The sequence below is a fragment of the Hakea prostrata genome, chromosome 2 (assembly GCF_041222555.1).
Source record: "Hakea prostrata isolate BN-2017 chromosome 2, UWA_Hpros_2, whole genome shotgun sequence".
Taxonomy (NCBI): Eukaryota; Viridiplantae; Streptophyta; class Magnoliopsida; order Proteales; family Proteaceae; genus Hakea; species Hakea prostrata.
In genome coordinates, this window is record NC_142601.1 from 23,065,547 (window position 1) to 23,089,852 (window position 24,306).

The following is a 24,306-nucleotide window of genomic DNA, read 5'->3' on the forward strand; positions in this document are numbered from 1 at the left end:
GGGATTCACTCTAGGGCTAAAAGAATTAAAGAAGAGGTCATTACAGTAGTGTAATACCCTTCTCATGATCAGAAAATCAGAAGTAAAGAAGAAAGAATGAATTAAAGAAGAAGCGAATTGAATACCAACATTTTAGAAGAGAAACCGATGAAGAAATCAGAACAGATGCTTGGGGATCTTTCTTGGCTTCGAAGGAGAGGTTCTAGGGATCTTCCCACGTTCTCCCAAGGCTTAGAAACAGATTGAGAGTGAAACACATGGAGTTCCCCCTTTTAAATAGCACAAAGAGTTCAAGAGTTACTAGGGTTTCACCAAACTGACCAAACTGACCCTGTTGGTTGATTGGTTGCCAAAGAGGAAGTTCAAAGGTCGATCCCACACTATCTAGAGGTTTAGAAACATGGTGGGAATAGTTTACCACGAAATTAAAAGAAATAAAGCTTTTGAAAACCTTAAAAACAGATATTTACCAAAATGCCACTGCTTGGACAACTTGTTCAAAAATAGGGATTTAATGGGCCTAACTTCAATATTTTTGGATGGGCTTCTTTCAATACATCGTACTACTTACCTAGTATGGAGGGATGTCTTCAAACTAGGTCCAACTAAGCTTTAGGTCCATCAACCAAGTTCTTCTTCACAAATAAATAGTTCAACACCAAATCAAATAAGGTTTCCATAAGGAAACACCATCATCAATATCCATGGGTTTTGGGTCAAACACCATATCTTCTACTGAGATGGCCCACAAAGACATCTTCCTAAAATTTTAAAAGATAGTAAAACTTAAATCACGGTCAAACTTCAAAGTCAACATTAAACAAACCCTACTTGACGCAAAACCAGATCGGGTTTCCGGCTAGATTTGGGCTGGGTGTCACACATCCCATATCCAACCTTTTGGTACCCGCCTTCTTTCTAAGCCTTATTGAAAATCACCACATCTGCTCTTCCTGCCAACCACCACGGCCCTCACCTTCTTCTCGCATTTTTAATCATAGTTGTTAATTGATACAATTTGATATAATCATCATTTTTAATCATAGTTGTTAATTGATACAATTTGATATAATCATCATTTATCCCTTTATTTGTTTTCTTTTTTTTTTTTTTTGGGAGGGGAGGGGGGAGAATTGGTAGCTTTATTTAGATTCAAACTTTGGATCTTCCACTTACATGGGAGAAAATTTGTCAACACATATATCTAATTGAGTGACATGTGTTCAATCTAAAATAAAATCCCTTTATTTTTTTTATATTTAATAAAAAATGAATAAAATTACATTTAAGTCTCTTGAACTTTGTTATATTATGTTCACATTTCCCTTGTATTTTAAATTATATAACAATGGTACCCCACTGCTAGAATTATAAGGTTAAGTAATGAGTCAGCATGCAATGTATTTTCAATATTTTAAACATTAAACTTCTTTATTTCAAACATTAAGAGACAATTTGTTCGATGGAATAAAGTGAAAGTGGTAACAAGTAAGCTTTTTAACTAATACCCAAATTTAAGATAGGGTGGAATAATGGAGTGGCAATCTTTTTTTACCCTATCCCTTTTAAAACCCTAGTTTTAAATGGGACTTTATGGGGGGAGGGAGAGTGAAAATATTTTACTTATCATGAAATATCTTTTTCTTTTTCTTTTTGTGAAATATTTATCATGGAACTCAGGTTTTCTCCCACACAGCTCTTTCCTCTCCTTTCATGTTTGCCGTAGTACTATTAGTGGGTCCATCATTTTCATCTTTTTCGCTCTTTTTTGTTTTGCAGACAAACAGTCTAAAAAAAAAAGGCATATTCAAATCATAGAACTTGACTGAATTATCATTAAAACTTTAAAGTTTTCATATTCAAACACAACATCTCAAATCCTTGAATAAACAAAAGTTCTCTAGGCTGTTTCCTAAAATGAAGTCGAGTCATCTTAAAATTTGACTGACTTTTATGTATATTTTTTTAGTTTTTTAAAAATTTAGATTAAGATTCAATAAGGATAAATTTATATTTAAAATTAATAAGTATTAAATACATGGATCTATTATAATATAAAAAATTATAAAAGGTGTAAATATAATTATTTAAAATAATGAAAAGAATATAAATATAACTTATTTTTCTAATAAAAGAGAGAGAAGAATATAAGCATTTTGGAAAGAAGATTGAAAAATAGTACAACAAAGGTGAAAGCATTTGGGAAAGAGGAAAAGAAAAGGTTGAAGTGTAGGCATATTAGAAAGAAAAGAGAAAAGGAGTACAACGCAGGTGTAGGCATTTTGGAAAGAGCAAAGAAAAAGGTGTAGGCATACAGCATATTGGAAAGAGAAGAGAAAATAGCAAAACGCTGGAAAAAGTGGAAATTAAAAGTTTAATTTCTTCACGTTATTGAGTTTCTTCTATTTTTCTCACCCTTTTTTTTTTTTTTTCTGAGAATCAAACGACCTTCTCAGAGACTTTCCATTCCTCAAACCTTTTCCTTTTTCCTTTCTGAGAATCCTTAGGATCTTCCTACCATGCCATGCCATGCCATGCCATGCCTGCTATACATTCTGAGCAAGATAGGAAGCATCTTTTCAAGTTCTAAGGGGCTACCAAGAATGTTTTATGATGTGTTTGGTGATGTGATATCAAATCCGCCATATTATGAATACTATTTTTCATATTTTGCTTGAATCATACGCATTTATGTCAAGCCGAGATTTCAGACCGTCAGATGATTTCGGTTGAAATTGACAAAATGTCAACATATTATAATATGAGATTAAGAATTTAAATCTTTTTAGGGCAAAGGGTAGACCCCATTGTATATTTAAATAATATATATATAAGTTATTTTGAAGATTTAATCAAGATACGTGTAAACTGGCCTAAGATAAACCTCAAAATCCGGAAAAAAAAACTGGCCTATTATGCCACGCCCTTTTTCTTCTTTTGCTTTTGTTTGATACCTACTTTTATTCCTTAAAAGAGGAGAGAGGGGGGGGGGGGGAAACTGTTTCAGTTCCAATTCGATAAAGTTCTACCAACCTATATGAAATTACATTTGCACATCTACAAGAAGAAGCAAACCTCTTGAATGCAAATGTTGTAATGTCCATTCGAAGATCTCCTAAAATCCCTGCTGATTCTTTGCCAAAAAGAAAATCTTATTTGATTTTAGGGTCTTTCACTATTCTAATTGGTGCAATTCTTATAATGCATCCGTTTATGTGATTTTATGAATTTCAAAACTGTTGAATCAAGAATCTGAAGTTTAATAATCATTTGGGTACTTTTGTTAAATGATTCAACAGAATCTAATGTCCCATGGAGTTGTGATTTTTGACTAAAAGTTGGAATTATTTGGATTTCATAGTTTCAATTTAAATCAAGGTAACTTCCGAAAACCATATCACCAATTAGATCCGACAAACCAATGAAAATTAACACCGAACTGAGAAGTTCAATACATAGTCATCCAACAGGTAGCCCCTGGAGCATATCACTTATGTGATTCGAAGACCGGACAAGAGATTCTTTGGTCAAGCGATTGCTCGCTTGTCTGCGACAAAACCGAGTATAAACACGCCTTTTGGGTCCCATTTTCATACAAACACCCGTCAATAACCCTAGAGCTCTTCGCCCTTGAGTCAAGAGAAGACTTTTTGGGAGTTCGGTGACTACAGATCCGCTTTCTACGCGATCCTTTCACACGACTCAAGTAAACTACCTGTCAAAACCCTCTTTTTCCTTGGTTAGGTCATTAGTTTGCAATCTAACTTCTCCATCTAGGTTTTCTTTGCTACAAATAAGTTCTTTTCCATCTTTTGTTAATGTCTAAACATAGATCTACAATTTTTTATGCTTCTAGACATCAACACACTCTCTTTAGGCATTTTCTAATTCTCTTTTCTTTTTCTTTTTTTTCCCTAAAAAATTCAGATTCTCTCAGATGGCAGCCTGCGGAGGTAGGATGGTTCCCATTCGTGCTCATCAACATGGGCGTGGTCAAGGTGATGCACACTATCCAGTTCACCCAGAGTACTTTAGATCTGAGGAGGCATAGGCTCTATACTTTTCCCATTTCAGACACCTACGGGTCGAGCTTGGGCGCCCTATTGTTCTAGAGGAGCTTGTTGAGTTCAGGATTGCAGAGAGGTTCAAGGGCATTGGTTGGGACAAGATGTTAGCCCTATATGACATTGTCTATCCCAAACTTAGGGGTGTCAATTTGTGGCCCAAACCATTAAAATTGAATTGCACCAGGCCGTTATAGCCCGAACTCAACCTTAATGGGCTGTGTTTGGGCTGAGGGTGGCGGAGCCGCACCAACCCGAAACCAAACCGCAACTCGTCATAACCCGTTTTGTAGTTTTACATTAAGTAGTATTTGAATCATTATATTACCACTGGGTAGTTGGTATAGACATTAGAAAAATTAAGCATTAATTCAAAGATCAAATAGTCATTCTACTACTTGTAAGGGACAATAAAAGGATTAAGTATGAATGTCCAACTGAATGTATTAAGTTTGTTTAAATTGAGTCAATGAAATACTTATCCAATCCAAAGGCATTTATTTTGAATATCAAACTAAATACCAATCCAAAACGAAATGGATTTCATAGAAGAGAAAAAAAAAAAATCTACATTCTCACAGAACAAGAACCCAATTTCAAGACAATTAGTCATAACACAAAATAGAATTTAAAAGGGTTTTTGGTCTGAGGATTTGTTTATAGAGGACCATTCAGTGAGCCTGAGGTATGAGCTTGCAGTCTCTATGTTTCTACTTAGTATCTAGGTTCTTGATTTCTATAGGGTGGGTGGGTTTTCTACAACGTGGAATGACTTTTAATTTTTTTTTAATGAAAATTGACCAATAGCAACTTTGCTTTACATGGAATTTTGGCTTTTGTTATAGGATGCTTAATTTTTCTTCTTGTTCTTTTTCTTGCACACATAAACCGTAAGCCCAAACCCAAACCGCACAAAACCGAAACCGGGCCGAAATCATTATTTTGTTAATGGGCCGTGTTGGGGCTATGTGTCTTTCAACCTGAAACCGTTAAGCCCAGCCCGAAACAACCCCAAACTGCACCGTTGACACCCCTACTCAGACTCGTCAGGCTATTCTACAGCAACTTGACTCTCTATGAGCAGCCAGTAGGGGACAATGATACCAGGTTGATCATTGAGAGTAGGGTGAAGAACACGGAGATCCGTTTCTCTACATGGACTCTAACTCATATTCTCCATGTTCCCAATGTCCATTTTGAGAGGAGGTGGTTTCCACAGGGGAGCGATTCTAATGATGTCATCTACTGGGAGGAGAGGGCACTCATCTTCTCCACTATCTGCAGTCACACTTGTAGCAGAGTCACCTTTGTGACTGATTTACTCCCATATGCTAGGGTTATCTCATGGATAGTCAGCCAGAACCGACTGCCCAAGGTGGGGCACCAAAGTGAGATTTCTTTAATGCAAGCCCTTATGACCTTTGCCATTTACATAAAGTATCAGATGGACTTAGCATTTGTCATCCAGAATGTTATGATCTATAGGATGATGCATCAATGCGGTGCAAACCTTGGCTATGGACAACTGTTGAACTGGATCTTTAAGGACTTCATAGGAGAGGAGACAATACCTGTCTGCCACGGGGGTAATATTGGTCACCGACTGGTGGCACAAATGCACTTATTGGGAAAAACCCATTCCCTAGAGATGCTAGCTAATCCAGTGGAGGAGGCCGGAGACGACGAGGCAGAGGAGGAGGGAGATGTTGATGCCATGGATGAGGATGTAGAGGAGGGTCGGGGAGATGCTCCACCACCATCCCAATCTGAGGTAAGGGGTCCATCTGGGGCTCAGGGTGTACAAGAGGAGGATACCCAGACTTTTCACATATCAGATCCACCATCACCCACTCGAGCAGGAAATGCAGTTTTAGGTGAGTACTCACTCGAGTTGAGCACTTGGAGCAGCATTAGGCAGTGATGAGTGGACAGTTAAAGGAGTGTCTGGACATGCTTCGCCAGCTGAGGCTAGCACCACCACCACAAGATTAGATATGCTCTTCACTAGCCCATTTTGATTCTCAGCTCAGACGAATTATTAGTTACCAATTTTTATTATATATTTTTTCTCTGATGATTTTGACTTTTAAAGCATGAGTTTAGCATGTTCTAACTCATGTAAAGAACTTATCTGTTAAGAAAAATTATGTTATGCTTATTGCATTTTTATTTTTTTATCTCTTATGCACTTCCTTCATGTTCATTATTGTGGTGTGTGTCTCGCTTTATTTATTGTAGTTTATGCAGACTCAAAGTTCATTTTACTTTATTGTTCCACTTGCCAGTGTATGGTTGTACCTATTATTCACTTCTAGTGTTGTGGATCATTTCTGAATCTATGACCTAGATTGCTCAGGTTTATGTGTATTAGTTAGTACTGACTCGTGTAACCTGGGGTCTGATACCACCTCTGTCACACCCCAACCGCCGATATTGGACCAGCTCGATAACCCGTGGGAGTGATCCACAGCCACAAGATCCACAGTTACATCATTAGTAATAAATAATACACAAAATGCCATAATTCACGAGCAAGAACAATTCAATAATTAATTAAGGAAATGAATGATTCCAGGAATACAAACCAAACTAAGAGATATCAAAGAATGTCCCAAAAGAGCTTATCCTAATGTAGGTAACAAGATATGTAATAGGGTTTATTATAGCAGAAGAAAAGTTATTTAAAGAAATGTTTCATCGTGTTTTATTATTTTCCTACATCTTTTTAGGGTACTCTATCTCGTATTTTCAATACACAGAGTCATAAGTCCTTCCTTATAGACTGATCCAAATGACAGACGACCTGGGCTCTCTTCCCCATCATAAGTGCCATAAGAGTATTCCATGCACCCATAGGAATCTTCGTGTTGTGCAGGACCAGATCCCATTGTTGCCTTCAATATCTCTTTAAAGGTGTTCTCCCATGCATGGGGAACTTCTCCTGTTTCTGTAAAGTCATCTGAAGAAAACAAGATAATCCACAAGGATGAGTTCTAACGAATTCAGTAGTCAACAATTCCATATCACATAGTGAATAACAGATGAAGTAACAAAATGTAAAGTTATGAAATGCATCTAGTGGACTAACTATGCGAGTCTATTTAGGCAGACATACTTTAAGATGTAACACCAACCCTCCTCTGGGTAGGTGTGAAACCCAGCCCTAACCTTGACCCGGAAACCTTGTTATTTGTAGGTCCAGTGACCCGAAGTAAGGTAAGAAGTCAGCTTTGGGCCATCCCAGTGGAGGACTTGGTGTCTGGCTTTGAATCCATGAGAGTTGATGATGAGGTTCTATTTATGGAAATTGAATCTCGATGAAGATCGGATTAGTTGATGGACTTGGAGTGCTCTCTATCATGGTTTGAAGGCATTTCTACCTATTAGGTAAGTCACTTGATATGTGTGCAAAACCCCTTTAGGATTGGATTTGATCTGGGTCTTCAATTCCCTATTTAGGAGTTGCTGAACTGATTGGTTGACTGATTGGTCGACTGGTCCCAGTCGACCAATCCACTCGACCAATGGGTTCTGTCTTTGGCAATTAGGTCTTGCTTGCTCTATTTAAGTCCAATCTCGAGTCTACTTCGTATTTTCTGCCTCCAAACTCTTTGGAACGAACCAAAGACCTCTGAAGTCATCTCCCTTGCATCCTTGGTGTTTTTCTTGACGGATCTTCGTCAAAACTCTTCCTCTTGCATCAAAGGTATGTCTACACTCTCATCTTCTCCTCCATCTTTGTTTTTCTTTCCTTTTTGAGTGAAGATAGTAGAGGAGATGCTGCATTCTCTGTTGCAAACATCTCTGAACTTGTCTCTCATGATCTTCCTAAGGATTAATGGCTAATGCAATGATCTTAACCATGATCATTGCAAGCTTTTGAAGGAATCATGATCAAATCATGATCTTGTCTTTGTTCATCTTTTGATTTGAATTCTGATCTTCTTAGATCTACTATACTGATCATGTTAGTAGTCAATTGCTGTGTTTTCTTTACATGATCCATGATCTATCAATCTCTAGTTGTTTCTCTTCTACCATACCATGCTTTCTTCATGAATCATGATAGTTACATATATGGTAGGTTTTGTTTCCTTATTTAGATTTATGCTCTTAGGTCTATTTTCTTGAAGATCTAAGTATGCCTTCCATGATATCTTTATCTGAATCAATGATTCATTCTTCTAATGTTCTTGTCTATGATTTCTATCTTGAATTCTTCAAGAACCATGATTGATCTAATTATGGTAACTTTTTGTTTCCTAATTTGTATTTTGAAGACTTGATTCGATTAGTGTTTTGAGGTCCCCTATATGTTAGGATACTACTAATGTAGGTTACCCCTTGATTAGTACCCTTTTGAACCACCAAATTCGGATTTTATATCTTAAAACTCTGATTTTGTAGGCTACTGTCTTCATTGGTCGACTGATTGGTCGACTGGGGCAGTAGACCAATCCAATCGACCAATGAGTACAGCAACTCTAGAATTGGTCTGTTTCGGATGTTTTGGTATCTTTTCTGTTAGGGATCTTTCCTAATATGTTGTATACACTTGTTTAGGACCTTCTTCTCAAGTTTGTCAAGATCTTACTTGATTTCTTAGGATTCCTTTGCAAGTTATAAAAGGTAAGGATGGTTACTTCTTTAACAACATAAATTGCATATCTTAGTTTCTATATTTGAATCTTGTTAATTTATTTCTTTAATTAGATATTAGATTCTTATAATGTTATACTACTGTGGTACTGTCTTGATATCAGTAGCATTACTTATTTATATTGAATTGACTCATGTATGATTTACTTACCAGTTATATACAAGTTGATTGTAATTATTGATTTCTTTCCATATATGAAGTTACCATATATGTGATGTTATGAATTAATGCTTGTGTATGCTTAAGTATGGTTTGGAAAGGAGAGGTGTCCTTTTGACACTTCTGTCCTTGAACTACTACGGGAATATTATGGGATGTTTCCGGAGATGCCCTCTGGACACCTTCCTAAATTGCTGGATGACATATCTAGGACTGTCTAGTAGTGTTTGGCTAGGATGTCCCGTTATGTCAGACCCTAATCGGAGGGGTATTGAGACCGAACGACCCGTGGTAGCAATGGGTATTCATGGGAGTTCAAGACCGGTAACCAACCCGTGAGAGGACAGGAATCACATTGTGGGGGCCATTTATTGGTAGGGTTGCATATGGATAGACTTGGGCTCACGGGCGCTTAAGACCGGTAACCAACCCATGAGAGGACGTGAGAGCTTCCCGTTTACCATATGTGGATGACCAATAGGGTTGATGAGTCCGTAGTCAGGGACTATGAGGACTCTAGTGTGAAGGATACCGGAAAGGATCACCAGGGGCGAGGAATGGACGTATCTGGATCTGACTTGATGTAACTAAGTAGAAGACTTGCATTTGGCTAGGCTTTACCCTGACATGCGCCGGTACTTAGACCAATGGTTATGTGAGAGAGTGGTGACCTATACCCCCAGCCATGGAATGTCCCGAGGGATGCCGGACCCATTACCAACTGATGATGAGTGATTGAGACTTTCCTAAAGAAGTACGGTGCTATGACTTAAAGCATGTCTGCCAATAGAGACCAGTATATATAGAGTTAGATTCATACATTCATTGTTTGTCTCATACCATACTGCATTTATGTTTGTTTTGTAATCCTGCCATTTATGTTATTATGGATTTAACTGCCTTACTGAGTTTCTTTGAAACTCATTCCTTTATTGTACAATGTTTGTTAGACTATTCTACAGGTTCTGAATATCATGACTGCTCGTACGAAGAAGCGCAAGGAGAAGAGGCATATCTCCAGGAAGGTGATTGCGGTTACGACAATTACGCTGAAGATCCCGCGAGTGGTTATGCTCCGTATGATGCTTAGTCCGACCATAGAGTGGAAGCGCCCTTGTGCCATTTATGAGATCTATACTTATAGGGATATTGTCTATAAGATTGAGAACAATTTAGTTACCTTTTGAACCTGCTATTGGGATTAGATTCTATCATGTTTATTCTCTTTTTGAACTACTTTTCCGCTGGTTGTAGAGTGGGATTTCGCCTCACTTTACTTATCTGATTTAGATACTCTGATTATATTTAGTACTCTGATTTATATATATGATTCATTCTTTCCTTATTTGGATCTATGGTTTATCTTTCGCACATCGATTATTGTTGTTCATGATTATGTTATTGTTTATGTGGGAGGTTGATTACTCGCTACTTGATCTTCGGGCTGTGGATCACACTCTCGGGTATGCCAGATAGGGTACCGGCTGGGAGGATGTGACAGTAGGTCTCATCACTCTGATCCCTCACTGACTGGCTACCCCTAATTGAATCCTAGGCAAGGGATGTGATCCTCATCATCAATCATGGGTTGGGGTATAAGTCCATACTCTCTCACCACAACCATTGGTATGAGCACTGTCATATGTTGGGGATTCTAAACCTAATGCAAGGTCCTATGGTAACACACTACATGTGGTCCAAATATCTTCCCTCATACCTTGTGCACTGTTGGTCCAGTGTCCTCCACCTAGATATTTAGACCCTTACGGACTGATTACCTCTGTTAGATCACATTCCTTAACCTTATGGTCATCCACATATTGTTGGGGTGGATGCTCTCATGACTACCAAGCTACCTGTTGGGCGCCCATGAGCCCAACCCTAACATACGCAACCCTACCATTGTATGATAGACAATGGACCATTGAGTCTTTTCACGGACTAGCTATCGTTGTCGGATGATACAGAGTCACGTCACTACCACCATGGGTGACTCGGGTTCAATACCTCTGCTGAAAGGGTAGTATCGTGTGTGGTTCCTAACCATGCAATCTAGGCCTCCTAGTCATGTAGGACAACAACCATAAAGGTGCTAGGGGCATCAGAGGACAGTGTCTGATACTGCACAACCCCTGATATCCCAAGCTAAGAGCACCCAACTAGGTATTCCCCAATTATAGTTGCACCAAGCACACCATTCCACAACATGCAAAGTAATCAAAGGCATCTATAATCACTCATGACACATCACCATCATATAAACATGTATAACAATAAATACAACAAGGTGCAAGACTAATGACAGGTATAGCAAAGCAAGTAGTTCATTATAGCATCAGTTCATATATACATGCAATTGTAACCTTACCTGTTTCATTGAAAATGTATTGAAAAATGTTCTAGATCTCCCAAACAAATACACTAACAGATCCTAGAAAACTCTCAGATTAAGATTGTGAGGTTACATTAGGGTCTAAGAGTTGAACTGAGAAAAATCAACATCAACACAGCCACTGTGACCCAATTGGTCAGTTAGGGCTGTTAGTTGGGTCAATCGACCGCCCTAATCAACCCCCCTCTCTCGAGTAGAATTCCAAGCCCGAAATTCAGACTTTTGATCACACATCATCGATTTGATTTTGGATTGATTCGAGTCCGAACTTTGTTCGTAGAAATCCAGAGAGGTCACTAGACTACAAATCACAGAAGAAGAATAATATAAATCCACATCATCTTCCTCGACAAGATTAGCCCTTGATTTGGATATAAGAATCCATCTTCTGGCATGATCCAATCAAGATCATCGATGGAAAAGGTTTAAACTACTCAAATCCATCACTTCAAAATTTCAGAAGAAGAAGAATACTCTCTAACAATATAAAATTTGAATAGAGTAAAAGAGTGATCAACTAACCTCCACTGAATCTGAAAGTCAAGTTAAAATCCAAGATTCTCCGCGAATAGAGGTTTCTTCTCCACCAACCATGTGTGCTCTGCCTTTACTCAATCCACAACAAGCTCCATGAATAAAATAATGCGTAGTTAGGTCATGGATGGCTTTAAATAGGGTGTCAGAGGCAAATCAGGGTTTTATTCCCGAAGCTTGACCAGCTAGTCGCTTGAGGCATTTGGTTAAGTCAATCAACTGCCTCCTTAGTACTTTTCATTACTTAGGTGTTTACTTGCCCGGTTAATTCCTAACACTGTTGTTACCATAACAAACATGTGGAGGGGTCTTATCTTGTTCGTGGACATCTTCCGATTTGACCTTTCTCGAGCTGGGAATCCACATGTGAAATCTCGCACCTACCCTAATCTGAAAATCTTGTTATAGGTCCGAAGACCCAAAGTCAAAGTAGAAGACAATCTATTGAACCTATTGGCTCTGACCTTGAACCAATGGAGATTGATAGTGAAGATCCCGTCTTGGAAACCTTGTATGATTTTGAGAGAATATGTAGTCTAAATGAGAATGGACTTGGAAGATGGCCCTTGAGTACAATGTTGACACCTTTGGAAGGTCCTATGAAGTCAGGTAAGACCCTTTATTAAGTTAGTTAAGCACCCAAGTGTTGGTTTTGGCTTTTGGGAACCAAAATCCAGCAATTTTCAAAAGAGGAACTCTTTGGTCGATCCCATCAACCAAGACCATCGACCAAAGCAGCCTCCGGATAGAATTGTGTATTTTTGGAAGTTTTAGGTTTTGAAGTCCTATTTATATGTAACTTCAAACTAAACCTAAACACTTTGCCTCTTAACTTTTGGAGAACATGAGAAGAACCGTGGAGCCTCCTCTTCAAGCCCAAGGTTGATTTCAAGCATCCAAGCAAAGTTTCTCCATTGATTCTTCTTCTACAAGGGTAGTATTCAATCATATTCATTGATTTACTCTCTCTACTATTTCTGCTATTTTTTTTTATTGTGAGCATGGAAAAAAATTCGGTCGAAACATGCGAAATTTCGACCGAAATTTCGCATTTTTGAAAAACCGAAATAAAACCAGTGGGTACCGAAAAAAAATCATTGGTTTCGGGAAATTTCTCTATTGGGTCGGAATGTGGGTGAGCCAGTCTGAACCGGCTGGGAAAGTTTGCGAAATTTCGAGAGTTTCGATCGAAACCCTCGAAATTTCGATCGAAACTCGAAACTTGGTTTTTTGGTTTAAGTGAACCGGATGAACCAGCCGGTTCAACGTTATAAAAAGTCATCATCTTCGATCGAAACTCTGGGAAACCAGAGTTTCGATCGGGAAACGCAGGCGGAGGCAGAGAGTTTCGACGCGATGTTTCGACCATTTTTCGACATTTTTTCATGGTTTTGCATGATTTCAAGTAGATTCAAGCCCTCCTTTGGTGAAATCGGCACTTATTGGTTGTTTTTTTCCATGGTTTGAAGCTCTATTGGAAGGTAACCTAGCTTTGAATCTACTTGTGAACAGTAGTTTCCTTGCTTTTAGCTTCATTTCCTTGGGTTTTTAGCTTCATTGCCTTGCTTCTCTTCTTTCCCCTTGAAATTCTTGTGTTTTTAGCATCGAGTCTTGCTGCAAGTTGGCTCATGTATTCCATTTACAGCTTTAAAAAAATTAAATCTTTAGTTGTTTAGCATGCTTAATAGATGTATTCCATTTACAGCTTTAAAAAAATTAAATCTTTAGTTGTTTAGCATGCTTAATAGATGTATTCCATTTACAGCTTTAAAAAAATTAAATCTTTAGCTGTTTAGCATGCTTAATAGATGTATTCCATTTACAACTTTAAAAAAATTAAATCTTTAGCTCATTAGCTGTTTAGCATGCTTAATAGAAGACTTACAGAGAATATGTTCAAGTTGGAATGTTCAATGTTGGATGTCTGAATTTTGATCCAGAAATTTTGGTACATAACTTGTTAATGAAATATGCCATTATCTTGTTCTCTCTTCTCTATTGTTGTTCACTTGTTCCATTATAGTGCAAGCTTAAATTGAAGAATTTTTCTTAGTTTTTGTATTTAGATTAGATGTTAAACAGTTAAAGTATTAATGCTTTGATTAAAATTTAAGTGTTGGACTGTTGGGTTTCTATTTTAAGTTTTTAACGGTGATTATTAAATATTATGTATGTTTGTATCAGGAATTCAGATTCAGGCACAAGCTTTTGAGTTTTGAGTTGGAGATTCAGATAGAAACACAATGTCTGACATAGCTTGGCAGCATGGTAAGCCTCTGACAGATGATAGGAAAAAGTCAGAGTGTAAATATTGTTTGAAAAAGATTGGATCGGGTGGGGCCACTAGACTAAAGATCCATCTAGCGGGAGGGGACCGCAATGTGGTTGGATGCCCCAATGTCCCTTATGAAGTTAAAGTGGCAATGGCAAAGTATGTGAAAGGAGGGCAAGAGAAGAGGGCACAAAAGAAAGCAAAGAGGGATCAGTTCGAGGCAGCATGCTTAGAGGAGGTGGAGGTGGGAGAGACAAATGTGGATCTAGATCCGGCTGATGCATCATCCCCGAGAGGCGAGAGATGGAGAGAGTACTCGGGATGAGTAGGGAGTCTTATAGACTCGATGAGATCGGGGAGGACACGAGAGAGCCGTGGGTGCGGGGTCATCGGAGATCCGGATGTTGGGAGGGCAAGTGGAGGCAGCTCCGGTATGAGGAGGAGCCGGAGTACCGAGAGAGTCGGTTCCATTACCATGGGCCCCACGATCACGACCTAGTGCCACATCTATGCCTTCTAGACCCATTGAGGCCGATCCCGATGTGCGGATACTACGCACCGATCCCGACTTGTTTGCGAGGCCACGGTCAAAACAGAAGAAATTAAAGCATATGTGGGGTAATGTGAAGGACAAGGTGGGGATGGCCTTTTCTAAGTGGGCATTATATCACGGTGTTCGGCGGAAATGCTGCACGGGGGCCTTATTATACGGCGATGGTGGATGAGATCGGTGGTCTTGGACATGGGGTGGTTGGGCCAACCCCATATGAGATATATAATGTATATCTCCCACGGCATAAGGAAGAGTTGAAAGCCTACATTGATGGCCTTAAGCCAATGTGGATGCACTATGGGGTGACAGTGATGTGTGATGGTTGGACTGGTCCCACTAGACAGTCTATCATCAATTTTATGTTGAATTGTGATGGGAGGACGGTGTTCCTCAAGTGCAGTTGATGCATCCGGTCACAAGAAGGATGCAAAATACATATATGGGTTGTTGAAGAATGTGGTGAAAGAGGTTGGAGTCGAGCACGTGGTGCAAGTTGTGACTGATAATGGCGCCAATTTCAAGAAGGCTGGGATGAAGTTGATGGAGGATCCCAGGTATAGGCTCTTTTGGACTCCTTGTGCGGCACATTGTATTGATTTGATGCTAAAAGACATGGGGGAAGTCAAATTTGTGAAGAATGTGGTTCAGCGGGCTCGAAATGTGACCACATTCGTATATAACCATGGATTTGCTTTGGATATGTTGAGGAGGACATGTGGTGGTGATTTGGTGAGGCACGGGGTCACAAGATTTGCCACAAATTGGATTTCCTTGAAGAGTTTTCAGAAGAAGAAAGCCCAACTACGTGCTATGTTTGCATCCGAAGACCTGGTTTGCTTGGCCCCAATCGAATCACCGGCGGGAGAGCGAGCACGGGCTACCATATCCAGTGATAGCTTCCAGGCAAATCTAAGAGTTGTTATCAAGCTTCTAGACCCTGTGGTGACAGTCTTGAAGTTGGTAGATCAACAAAGGAAACCAACTTTACCACATATATGGGCTGCGATTGAGATGATGAAGGAGATGGTTAACAAAGTCTATCCTAGGGGCAACCAGAAATTCCTTAACATCATCCAAGAAAGGTGGGAAAGGCGGTTGAAACATCCATTGCATTTGGCTGGTGAGTTGAAAGTTATTAAAATTTTCAAGTTATTACTTAAATACTTAATTGTTAATAACGTAATACTTATTATGTAGTTTTATAGTTTCTTACCATCTCATTTGTTGGCTTGTTTGATAGCCTATTATTTGAACCCCATGTACCACTACAGTAAAGAACTTGGGGTGAGGACAGATTTGATCCGGGCAGTCCATGAAGTAGTGGAAAGGTTGGAACCGGATGCGACAAAACAAGCATTAATTAATAATGAGGTAAGACTGTAAGTTGTGACTTGTGAGATGACTAGTAGTCTAGTACTTAAGAATTAGGCTAAATACTTGTTTCTTATTACTAACTTTGTAATTATTTATCGCAGTTAAAGGCTTTTAGAGATGCTACTGGTAGCTACGGTCGCTCAGTCGCTATTCAGGCTAGGGAGAACACCACTCCTGGTTAGTCACTTAGTCAGTTAGTCTAAGTCTTAGATGCTCAATTTGAGTTTTTGACACAATTTATTTTTACTATTATTAATTAGGTTGGTTATGTTTCTTGCAGTGAGTGGTGGCTGCAATACGGGTTAGACTCGGAGTACTTGATTAAGATTGCGGTTAGAGTGCTCTCCCAGGACATCTTCTGCCACCGGCTGCGAGCGTAATCGGAGCACATTCAATCGATACATTCTAAGAGGCGGAACCGTTTGGGGGTGAAGCGGCTGGAGGATCTTGTATATGTTCATTATAATATGAGGTTGAGAGAGGAGCACATTAGGTTAGGTCAAGAGCAAGGTAATGGGGATAAGATTGAGTTGGTGACATCTTTGCCATAGATGATGATGAGGAGGAGTACCCCCTATTTGAGTGGGTCGAGAGCCATTATTGGATGAGGCGGGAGGTCGACCCGGCGGTCAGGATTGCACGAGAGATGGGAGCTGATGTTAATGAGTTCTTGGCCACGAGGGGGAGAGTGCACACCGAGCCTAACCGTCCCTTTGTACCACACCCTGGTGCATCCGGTGTCGGTGAGGATAATATTATATGATCGGATGATGATGATGATATTACTCAGCCACCCGCTAGTCGAGGCACGGGATGATGCGGGCGATGATGATGATGATGGACTTGGTAGTGGCCCTAGTGGGAATGACGGTGGGAGTGATGATGATGATGATGATAATGATGGTGGTGGTGGTGATGATGATGATGGTGGTGACGGGCCAGCTGATCGGGATTCAGCTGAACCACGGAGAGACCACCACCAGAGCCGGCGGTTGAGAGTCGGGGACATGGAGGGCCATTAAGATTCACGGGGGAGAGTCAATTCACCCATGCTACCCGGGATGTCGACCACGGTGCGGTCGTAGTTCCACTTGCGGTCGGAAGGGGAAAGGGAAAGGGAAGCACCATGGACATGGGTATGAGGATGACACTTCATCGTACGGGTCTTACAATCCCATTGAAGTGAATAGCTTGGCAGGCTCCATAGGATCTATGAGTCTAGATGAGTCAAGAGGCTCCACTGTCGGATCACCGGATACCGGCAACAGCTGATCCCCACTCGTACGAGAGCGGTGCTTGCATCTTCTTCTGGGGCTTATAGTAGTGCATCTTATGGTCGGGGGTTTCCTCGGGATTATGGAGGACATACGGTAGTGGAAGTGGAACGGGGTAGGATGTATTATCCAGCGTCGATGGGAGGACGGTATATGTGCATAGGGGTGCAACTTATACGAGATGCTGATTCGGGGGCACAGAGATGTTTGTGGAGCAGATCTTCGGGGTGCAACCCCAACCCATACCCCCTGAGATTCATCAAGAAGGACTTCCCTATCCTTATTGTGCATTCCCTCAGATCGGATATCTTATGCATGTTGATGACCAGACCTATAGAGCTGCGGTTGTCGATTACCTCGACAACCATAGGCATCACATGTCATGGGATGTCTATGTCCGTTGGTCGAGGAGGAGAGGATGTCACAAGCACAGTACTACTCAAGTCACGGGATGGATCCGCCGAGGCACTCCTATTGGCATTGACTTAGTGAGTTGTACTTCCCATTTTATTTTTATTACTAGTTACATTGTATCTGATGTTTAAGAGTTTATTTGATATTTCGAATTGAACTTAAAAGTTAGAAGTTAGAGCTTAGAAGTTAATATGTTCATGTTGAATGTTATGCTTATTTGCTTAAGTATAGTTAACTTTATTGTGTACTTCTCGGTCATCTTTACATTAATGTTATGTAATTTAAAAGACATATTTACATTGATTTTTTTACTAAAATGCATGTGCCAATGTGTTCTTTATACACTAATTAGCTTAAATACAGAATCCCACCCCAAAATAGTGTCTAAAACCTGTCGAAACTTGATGTCGAAACTTGTGCGAAAAAGTCCTCGGTTTCCTCGAAATTTCCCAAGTTTCCACCTAAGTTTCCCATTTTCACCCCCCCCTTCCCTTTCCTCCTTTTTTTTTTTTTTTTTTTTGAAGGGATAACCTTACACCCCCACCCCCCCCCCCCCCCCCCCCTCCTCAAAAAAAACTTTCCCCCCCCCCCCCCCCCCCCCCCCCCCCACCTATTTTGTTTTTTTTTTTTTTTTTTAAAAAGCTATAATTTTCTTCTTTCTATATATTTTATTTTTTTTTTTTTTATTATTATTTTTATGTTGTTTTTTTTCCGCCTCCTCCTTTTTTTTTCCCCTTTTTTAAGACCCCCCCCCCTTTCCCCCTTTTTTTGGGGAACCCCCAGATTAAGCCTATTAGGTGATTTATTAGGATTTTATTCCAATGACCTTGTTTGATGTTTGGATCATCATAGATAGTCTCTATATGTTGTTCTAGATTTTTTCATTAATTTCGGAGTGTTCCGATGTGATTCGAAGAGTTACCAATCAAAGTTGGAAGTTACTATCCGTACACAATAGCCTTGGTCAATACCATCAACCAAGGTCATCGACCAAGGGTGTGCCTGACAACAACTTTCCTCCGTTTTGACTCTGTTTCGTCTCTGATTGTTAGAGTTTGTTCATTATACTCTTTACATATTTGTTTAGGGTTATTTTGGTGATTTGGGACTTGCTCTCTGATCTCTTTTTCAAAGATTTCAAAGTTGAATATAAGGTGAGTACGTTCACTCACAATATGCACAAATACATGCTTTGATATGTTATGACTTATATGCATGTGTTAGCTACTGTAGTTTTACTTTTTCTACATTGTCTTACTTCTGTAATTACAGTAGACTACTCATGATATGATTTACCTAGTATTATTCATTATGAATGATGTGATTGTGAGTTGGACTATATTATGATGTTATGGAATCATGGTATGTTGTGAATGCCTAAGTTGTGATTTGGGAATGGGGAATGCCCTTTTGGCGTTTTTGTCAATGGACATCAGTGAAAGTGGTATGGGACATTTTCCTACGGTACCCCTTGGCGCTTTCCCTGATTACTGGTTGACATACCTAGGATTTGTCTAGATGAGTTTAGCTAGGGAAAACCATATCATATCTGACCCTATCAAAGGGGAATTAAGATCGAATGACCCGTAGCAGCAATGAGAACTCTCAAAAGACGTGCATCAGAGCAGTGAGAGGATGTAATTCACATTGTGGGGGTCATTCATTGGTAGGGTTGCACATAATAAACCTGGGCTCATGGGCGCTCAAGACAGGTAACCAACCCGTGAGAGGACATGAGAGCTTCCCGTTTATTATATGTGGATGGCCAATAGGGTTGAGAGTCTATGTGGTAGATGGTGACTCTAGGGAAGGAGATATCGGAACGGATTGCATAGGCACGAAAGGGAGGCTATCATACCGGAACAAACTGTTTAGTGCACGGAAGGGAGATATCCAACTCCAAGTAGATGTGACTTAGTAGATGGCTTGCATTAGGCTAGTTATTATCCTTGACACATGCTAGTACTTAGACCAATGGTGGTGAGCGATAGTGTTGACCTAAACCCCAACCATGAAATGTCCGAAGGATGTAGGACCCAATTACCATTGGAGAACCCAAAAGACATGCATCAAAGCCGTGAGGGAGAGTGATTTGAGACCTACCTAGAGGAGTATGGTGTTGTATCCTAATGATTGTCTGCCAAAAGAGACCAGCATACTTAGAGTTAGAAGCATACTTGCATTCATTGTCTCATATCATTGCGTCTTTTTTTCTTTGAAATGCTTGTATTTGTATTGTGAAATGAACTACTTGTAGAGTTCTTTTGAGCTCACCCTTCGGGGGGATATGTTTTTAGATGACTTTACAAGTATGGAAGAGATCCCGTGCGCCAGTACGGAGGACCTTTCCTTATATGGTACAGCTGCGAACATCACTGGAAAAGGTAATCACCAGTGGTACGACCAATACACCAGTGTGGACAACGTTGATGGCTCCTATTGATAGTAGCAGGCATCGTCTCATTCACTGATGGGATCTTGAGTTAGAAGTTGATCCAAAGTTGCAGGAGCTTAAGCCCAAGGCGAAGAAGATGAAGACTGAAGAAGAAAAAGAGCCCATGGAAGAATAGAACAATTTTCCTTATGTTCTTAGTTTATTCCTGATGTAATAGCTTTAGACTTACTTTAGAGTTTTGATCTACTAGGAGTTATTTCCACTATACTTTATATTTGATCTTTTAATTGGTATCATGTTATTTTGCACTCTGAATATACTCTTATTATATTCTGATTATATTTCCAAGTTATCTCTCTGAATCATTTCTTAATAAAGGTAAACATTGATTATTCTTGCTCATGATTGTGTTATTGTGTTATGTGGTTATGTGGTTTCCCTAGACTTTATCGTGGGACTTGTGGAATCACACCTCTGGGTATTGCGGTTAGGGTACTGGCTGGGGGGATGTAACACCACATGACCAGCTCATTCAGGTTTTGGCGGGATCTTCTTCCGCTTCCCAGTAAGGCAGGTTCGTCACCAACAATATCCAGATCTATGGGATCTGAGGCCAAAACATGGGCCTCAATCCGGATAGCCCACAACATCATTCGGCTAGAGCTTCAGGTACACGGACCTACGATATGGATCTCTAGTTAGGGTTATAAGGGTTATTACAATTAGTAATTCATGTTTGTTATCATCAAAACTAATGGATACTGATGTGGCAATGCTGACATGGCATTTCCCAACAACAAGGGTAGGTGCAATGCCGACCTTCTCTTGCTAGCAAAAGCCCCCAAAACAGATGATATTCCTCTAACTATTTAAGGCAAGCATGCTCGAACACACTTGAAAAAGATTTAACACTTCCACGAATATAGGAACCAAGGGAAGTCGAAATCTACTCTTCAAAGCATCTTCGTACATGGCAAATTCTTGGGGGAGGTCATTGAGCCCTTTCTCGCTTAGTAGGAACTTAAAGAATATACTCTGGAGGAATGGCATAACGTGTTTAGAGATAGTCCAAGTCCTCTTTGGTCATCTTTGTGGGGTAAAATTTGGGGTCATGGGGGCATGGTTTGATTCTCTAGAGTTGTTACTAACGACATCACTACCAAAAGGAGAAACGAAGGGTTCGACATTTTAAGCACCCTCACTTGAGTGATCAAGAGCATCACTCTGTTCACTTGCCTATCACTTCCAATGACAGAATCAGAGAGTTCACTACATCTAGAAGACCTAGGGGGCTTTGAGGCTACTAACTTAACACCCATTTACTTATTAGTATGGGTTACAAAGGACTAAGAAAACAAGGATTTCAAAAGATATGACGCACACACCAATCGCAAGTGTAAGGACGATTTATAATAGACCTACCTACATCGATCAAAGAAGAATCGGACCGATCAAACCTTTGTCAGACCACGAATAAACATATGAAACGAAGGCACTAAGCAACGTGTACAATTTGAATCGTATCCAACCTCCTTAAAGATAGGGATAAGGATTTCGATCAAGTCAAGTATTTCGAATTGCTCTTAGAATCTAGATAGGACTCCACAACTACAATCCAAGTAATACTCTCTTGGTAGATAAGATTCCTCTCTCTAGGAAGTTAGCAACAATTACAGAGTTCCATTCGAACTCTATTACTACACAGTTAAGGTAACCTCTCTTAAGATCTATAAATAGCCACACCTTCCTCATTAACATGTATGCACTCTTGGGTTACTCTCTTTAGCATTGAGAGCTCTACAAGTTGTTTTCTTCTTCTAAAGCTATGAGCTTCCACTGACTCGATTGTCGGAGACGTTCCTCGACCAACCTGGTCGAGCACGTCTTTGCAGGTTGTTCACTTGCGCTGCCGAATAGGATTTTGAGTCGTCTATGGGAATCTTGATAAATAAAAAAAGCCATTGTGTAAATCATATCAGGAATGCTAAATCAACCCTGCGAATAATGATTAAACATGAGGTGATCGACAGATCCCTTGTGAGGTAATACTACCTTCAAATTCCTTTCTGAGTAATCCAACCATAAGGTACGTTGTACATTCCCTCTTCTCTTTAATTAAAATAGCCATTATTATTCATCGAGTCTGAGGAATTATCAACCATAAAAAATTCTAGAGTTATGTTACTCTTGAATTGAGCCTGCGAAACCAATTAATCAAAATTTTATGGCAACTCACACAGTTTTTTGAGAACCAATCACTAGCATCAGTAACTGCATTGGTTTTTTGTAAAGTTACATTATCGAGAACAAAATGTTAGAATCACATGCCTTGACTTTCTAAATTATCTTTCAATTTAATGAAAGAGAAGGTTAAGTTTGCATGATCAAATGTCATTATCACTAATCTATTGTTTATGTACGGTTACACAAAGGATAACAAATGCCGATTTACAATGAATTATTATTGCTTATGTTTTGCTTTTGGCAAAAGTGTGGTTACATAAAGAGAACTAATTGAGATTCATGATAAATTAATTATTCATTATTTTTGTCTTTTGCCAAAGTGGATGCCATCTACTGTCACATCCACCCAGCCGGTACCCTATTTGGTATACCTGAGTGTGTGATCCACAGTCCCGAATATCCAGTATTCGAGGAAATCATCCTCCCACATTTACAATAATATAATCGAGAACAAGATTTAAATCAAAGTTAACTATATTAAACAAAAGATCAAGATAAGGTTCAAGAATACAATCAGAGTGCGGAAAATGATACCAATAGAATAAATCAAATGTAAAGTGTAGTGGAAATATACTCTATAGTAGCAGCGGAAAAGTAGCTAAAAAAAAAAGATTACAACCGATTCCCAAAATGAAAGGAAAAACAAAACTAAACTAAGGTCTCATCGAATCTATAAAGTAAAATATCCATAAGAGAAGAGATGATGTCCCATCGCTAGCACACAAGTGCAAAAGTCGGACTAATCCTGATAAGCTCCAGTCTTGTACTGGTAGTTGTTTGTGAAATTTAAAAGTAACCACAAGCGCACGGTATCGTGTAGCTAATGGGTCGATCTCAAGGAGATATGCCACTTAGAATTCAATTTCTTAATAGTAATGTGAGAGTGGGATGATTCAATTTTTGTTAACTAATTAACTAAACTAAACAATCCTAATCCATACCACTAATGCAATCGAATTGAAACGAAAAATAAATTAAACACAATCAATGCATAAATAAAAGACAGGAAGAAAATGCGAACCATAAAAATAAAAGGAAAAGGGAAGTGATCCGAGTGTCAGCTCTGGATCGAGGGAATGGGAGTATAATAATAATGACTTTGACCGTGGACCATTTTCTGTAGCTTACAGTCCACCAATCGGGGGAACGGATATTAAAGAAGAAAAAACAATGCAGAAAGTAAATAACAAAGCAATAAACAAGCAATAAAAGGAAAATGAAGCCTTAACCAAAGAGAGGCACGACTATAAGCATCTCTGATCAAGGATCCAGGGGAAGGGAGAACAATACATAAATGGTGAAAGTAAATCCTAAATTAAGAATATGGATGGGTAGATAGAAGCGGGAATGGAGGGAGGAGAGAAAATTAATAAAGAATGTTACTTACTTGCGAATTGAACAAACGATTCGAATCTCAACCAACCCTAACAACCAGATCTAGATCTAGAATGATCTAAATCTGAAATTGTTAGACCCAGAGAAAAATGAATCCAAAAACTTGAAACTTGAACTTGAATTGCATTGCATAAAAAAAATTAAACCTAAACATTTAATCTAGAAATTAAAATCTCACAAATGCAAGCAAAGAAAACTAAAGAAAGCCTAAATAAACCAAAGAGAAAATAAAATGTGCTTCTCCTAAGCTCTAGAACCCGTTTTTCCTTGATGGACTATGCTCTCCTTTTATAGAGTTTACATGGGATATGAGGCACGGCTGAATTTGAATAAAACTCAAAGTTTTTATCTGTCTCAACCAATTAGGGTTTTGGCGTACCAATCGGACAGATTTAGAGATATCAAATACATAATTCCACCGTTGGATTTTAGGGTTAAGAAGTTGTAAAGCTCTCCTTAAAAAATCAGCTTGATCGGACACCGGATGACCGTTCGATGATGGGTTTGATCGAAATTGGACAGAGACATTCAAAAACGGGATTTTCCCTCTTTTTCTTTCTTTGACCAAGTCCCAAA